Consider the following 6000-nt stretch of genomic DNA (forward strand, 5'->3'; position numbering starts at 1 on the left):
CACACAAAGCACAAGTTAGCAGAATAAGAATGTGTCTTCATGGCCTGGAAACTAACTCTCTCTTCCACACACAAAGCACAAGTTAGCAGAATAAGAATGTGTCTTCATGGCCTGGAAACTAACTCTCTCTTCCACACACAAAACACAAGTTAGCAGAGTAAGAATGTGTCTTCATGGCCTGGAAACTAACTCTCTCTTCCACACACAACACACAAGTTAGCAGAATAAGAATGTGTCTTCATGGCCTGGAAACTAACTCTCTCTTCCACACACAAAACACAAGTTAGCAGAATAAGAATGTGTCTTCATGGCTTGGAAACTAACTCTCTCTTCCACACACAAAGCACAAGTTAGCAGAATAAGAATGTGTCTTCATGGCCTGGAAACTAACTCTCTCTTCCACACACAAAACACAAGTTAGCAGAATAAGAATGTGTCTTCATGGCCTGGAAACTAACTCTCTCTTCCACACACAACACACAAGTTAGCAGAGTAAGAATGTGTCTTCATGGCCTGGAAACTAACTCTCTCTTCCACACACAAAACACAAGTTAGCAGAATAAGAATGTGTCTTCATGGCCTGGAAACTAACTCTCTCTTCCACACACAAAACACAAGTTAGCAGAGTAAGAATGTGTCTTCATGGCCTGGAAACTAGCTCTCTCTTCCACACACAAAACACAAGTTAGCAGAATAAGAATGTGTCTTCATGGCCTGGAAACTAGCTCTCTCTTCCACACACAAAACACAAGTTAGCAGAATAAGAATGTGTCTTCATGGCCTGGAAACTAACTCTCTCTTCCACACACAAAACACAAGTTAGCAGAATAAGAATGTGTCTTCATGGCCTGGAAACTAACTCTCTCTTCCACACACAAAACACAAGTTAGCAGAATAAGAATGTGTCTTCATGGCCTGGAAACTAACTCTCTCTTCCACACACAAAGCACAAGTTAGCAGAATAAGAATGTGTCTTCATGGCCTGGAAACTAACTCTCTCTTCCACACACACAACACAAGTTAGCAGAATAAGAATGTGTCTTCATGGCCTGGAAACTAACTCTCTCTTCCACACACACAACACAAGTTAGCAGAATAAGAATGTGTCTTCATGGCCTGGAAACTAACTCTCTCTTCCACACACACAGCACAAGTTAGCAGAATAAGAATGTGTCTTCATGGCCTGGAAACTAACTCTCTCTTCCACACACAAAACACAAGTTAGCAGAATAAGAATGTGTCTTCATGGCCTGGAAACTAACTCTCTCTTCCACACACAAAGCACAAGTTAGCAGAATAAGAAGGCAATGTTAGGAGAAAATGTCCGACACAAACTAAACAGTCGGGCAGCCAGTGTCACTGGAGCAGGGCTTTTCAACTATCCATCCATTTTCTGCCGCTTGTCCCTTTTCCGGGTTGCCTATCTCAGCTGCTTTTCAACTAGAGTGCTTGTGTGGCATAGAGGAACTAGCAGTGACTATCACTGAAGCACCCCTTAACCTCTTAAGGCCAAGCTGTTTGTTTACATGCTTTTTTTTAGTTCTCTTTGCTATTTGGGCTTATTGGACCCTAATTAGAATAAAAACTAAGAATCATCTTTTGATATGATGTACTTAGTCCGTAAGTAACAAACATGTACTTCATGTTTAGTGACATGCTAAATCTTATTTTTACACTTTTTTCCCCCCAAATTCCATTGCATGTTATACTCTTCTGACACCACCAGATGGCAGTATAAGTGTCCACACAAGCGGCCATAAGACCCCAATTCAGTAGTGTACACCATTTTGGAAATACAAAGAGGATGAGCAATAAGTTTTAGAAGCCGAGTGCTAAAGGGATGTAGCTTCATTGTGACACTATAGCATCCGCAGCATTGCTAGGTGCTAACCTTACAAAGTAACCATAATAAAATAAAACACTCACTGGAACATTTCCACACAAAAGTGTGTTTTGTGTCTTTCTGGCCATCTCTGGGTCTAAGTTGGATGTCAAAGTTGACCAACTTGTGGGATTATGTCCACAACCTTCTACTATCCAGGTGAGAGACATGATCTACAATTAACTTTCACCAACTCAGAGGCCATGCAGCAGCTCAGTATGTCAATATAGCAACATAAGCTAGTTAGCTCTCTGTGATCACGACTTTACTAAAAATAGTTTGTCTGTGTTAGCACTTATAATAACAATATTGCTAATACTTGTTAATATTCAGATCACCACACGTAAATGGAGAATTGTTGTCGCTTTTTGACCTTTTTTAGAGTACTTATGAGCAGAGTAATGTACTCCCTTTAGCTGTATTGTTAGCCACCTCGTACTTGCCATATTTTACGACTTAGAATGCATGGAAAAAGAAAAACGTGTGTTCTTGTCTTATATAAAAGGATTGTGAATGATAGGCAACATTCAAAAAAAGTGCAGTTGTCCTTTAAAAACACGAGAGTGCTGCCACAGAGATGATCTTTGACTCAGAAGGTCCTTTAAAAACTGCACAGTCTTCCTGGGAACAACAACATAGTAATATCATGTATTTATATTACTCACATGTGAATAATGCTGTATAATAGACTGTATTTATAGTATTCACATGTGAATACTATCTATCTATATATATATATATATATATATATATATATATATATATATATATATATATATATATATATATATATATATATATATATATACTCAATTTGGTTTACAAAAACACAGGATAAGTTGTAAAATTCAAGTATGTGCCAGCACAAAGGAATTTTACAACTTATCCTGTGTTTTTGTAAACCAAATTGAGTTGACTAGGAATGTAGCCCAGCACACTATTGAGTTGACTAGGAATGTAGCCCACCACACTATTGAGTTGACTAGGAATGTAGCCCAGCACACTATTGAGTTGACTAGGAATGTAGCCCAGCACACTATTGAGTTGACTAGGAATGTAGCCCAGCACACTATTGAGTTGACTAGGAATGTAGCCCAGCACACTATTGAGTTGACTAGGAATGTAGCCAGCACACTATTGAGTTGACTAGGAATGTAGCCCAGCACACTATTGAGTTGACTAGGAATGTAGCCCAGCACAACTATTGAGTTTGACTAGGAATGTAGCCCACCACACTATTGAGTTGACTAGGAATTTAGCCCAGCACACTATTGATTTGACTAGGAATGTAGCCCAGCACACTATTGAGTTGACTAGGAATGTAGCCCAGCACACTATTGAGTTGACTAGGAATGTAGCCCACCACACTATTGAGTTGACTAGGAATGTAGCCCACCACACTATTGAGTTGACTAGGAATGTAGCCCAGCACACTATTGAGTTGACTAGGAATGTAGCCCAGCACACTATTGAGTTGACTAGGAATGTAGCCCAGCACACTATTGAGTTGACTAGGAATGTAGCCCAGCACACTATTGAGTTGACTAGGAATGTAGCCCAGCACACTATTGAGTTGACTAGGAATGTAGGCCAGCACACTATTGAGTTGACTAGGAATGTAGCCCACCACACTATTGAGTTGACTAGGAATGTAGCCCACCGCACTATTGAGTTGACTAGTTGGCCATAGGAGGTGACATATTGATTATCTGACATATCTGCTTGGTCAATCCAACAAAGCTAACAAAAGAGATAATATTTATTGTCTTGATATGCAAAAGAGACTTCCATTGTTTAGTAGTTCTATTAATGTAAACAAGGTCTTTATTTGCAGGTTGTTGTGCTAATATTAACCCTAAGTCTGTTTGTACTTCCATCCTACTGACAGCACCTTGCTGCTAAAAACAAACTTCATCTGCAAAGTAACAACTTTTCTTAAAGTCTTGAAAGAACCTACCAAACTTAACACATCAATGTAACAACTTTTCATAAAGCCTTGAAAGAACCTACCAAACTTAAGACATCAAAGTAACAACTTTTCATAAAGCCTTGAAAGAACCTACCAAACTTACAGACATCAAAGTAACAACTTTTCCTAAAGTCTTGAAAGAACCTACCAAACTTAAGACATCAAAGTAACAACTTTTCATAAAGCCTTGAAAGAACCTACCAAACTTAACACATCAAAGTAACAACTTTTCCTAGTCTTGAAAGAACCTACCAAACTTAAGACATCAAAGAACTTTACTTTCATAAAGCCTTGAAAGAACCTACCAAACTTACAGACATCAAAGTAACAACTTTTCCTAAAGTCTTGAAAGAACCTACCAAACTTAAGACATCAAAGTAACAACTTTTCATAAAGCCTTGAAAGAACCTACCAAACTTAACACATCAAAGTAACAACTTTTCCTAAAGTCTTGAAAGAACCTACCAAACTTAACACATCAAAGTAACAACTTTTCCTAGTCTTGAAAGAACCTACCAAACTTAAGACATCAATGTAACAACTTTTCCTAAAGTCTTGAAAGAACCTACCAAACTTAAGACATGAAAGTAACAATTGTTCCTAAAGCCTTGAAAGAACCTACCAAACTCAAGACATGTCTGGTGTTCTTCTAGCTCCCCCCGCTCTTCGATGGTTGTTTCTTCTTCCTCCTGGGCTCCTTCAAGTCTCTCCGCAAGGAAGATCTGGCCAAGCTGCTGCGGGAGGCCGGCGGTCAACTTCTGAGTCGGCAGCCCAAAGCTGACAGTGACGTGACTCAAACCCTGGACTGTGCAGCTTACCACGCCATGCCAGGGTCTGACCAGGCCCTCTGTACTCAGTACATCATCTTTGACCCTCAGGGCCAGCACAAGGTCAATGTGCTCCGACGTGGCAAAGTGTGGTCGGCTCCTTCCTCCTGGATCATCGACTGTATCGCAGCCTTCCAACTACTTCCTGTGCCCGACCTTCAATCACTCTAGTTGTCTTTTATTTTGAAACACAATTATTAAATCATGGAAGCCACTTCCACTTCCAGTGTGTATTTTATTAGCCTTTCTTGTTCTTCTCCTCAGATATGCATAGTCCCTTCCTAGAGGAGATCTACCCTACATGACTTACACCTAGAGGAGATCTACCCTACATGACTGACACCTAGAGGAGATCTACCCTACATGACTGACACCTAGAGGAGATCTACCCTACATGACTGACACCTAGAGTTGATCTACCCCTACATGACTGACACCTAGAGTTGATCTACCCTACATGACTGACACCTAGAGGAGATCTACCCTACATGACTGACACCTAGAGGAGATCTACCCTACATGACTGACACCTAGAGGAGATCTACCCTACATGACTTACACCTAGAGGAGATCTACCCTACATGACTGACACCTAGAGATCTACCCTACATGACTGACACCTAGAGGAGATCTACCCTACATGACTGACATCATGTGTTGTCTTCATTATAACACTTATATAAGACTTTTAAAGTCATTTTGATAGTAGGCTAATATAACTAATATAGACACTTACTTCATGTGTCATTTATAAATCACTACTTCTGCCTTGGTTCTGCTCAAAGAGACAAATGATGAGCTCACCTGGTTTTCTTAGTCATGCACTCTCACACATGTATATTGTTATTACTGTTATTGTTATCATATTGTTAATATTATTATTATTATTATTATTATTATCATCATAAAGTACCAGCCTGGAGAGAGAGAAATACGCAAGTTTTGTTAGCTTTTAGATTCGGTTCTTGCTAAGGTGAGGCAACTGTGGTGGACAAAGCAGGAGAGACGGGCGACCATTTTAGACAGTCTAGTTCTTTCTCTCAGAGCTCTGCTATTTTTTATTCTTTGTACTTACTCTTTTTTTGTTCAACTTCAATTCTAGTCTTTGTTTTAATGCAAACACCAATTCCTCTGTTTTGAGACAATCCTACTTCCCCCCCAGAGTCATCACAAGAGACAATCCCACTTCCCCCCCAGAGTCATCACAAGAGACAATCCCACTTCCCCCAGAGTCATCACAAGAGACAACCCCACTTCCCCCCCAGAGTCATCACAAGAGACAATCCCACTTCCCCCAGAGTCATCACAAGAGACAACCCCAC

The 6000-nt window shown here is 40.0% G+C and overlaps 1 pseudogene; it reads left to right on the top strand.

Annotated features, from left to right (window-relative positions):
• LOC133665250 (BRCA1-associated RING domain protein 1-like) overlaps positions 1-4996 on the top strand; it is a 42700-nt pseudogene extending 37704 nt beyond the window's left edge.
• The last annotated feature ends 1004 nt before the right edge of the window (positions 4997-6000 follow it).

The sequence above is a fragment of the Entelurus aequoreus genome, linkage group LG14, assembly GCF_033978785.1.
Source record: "Entelurus aequoreus isolate RoL-2023_Sb linkage group LG14, RoL_Eaeq_v1.1, whole genome shotgun sequence".
NCBI lineage: Eukaryota > Metazoa > Chordata > Actinopteri > Syngnathiformes > Syngnathidae > Entelurus > Entelurus aequoreus.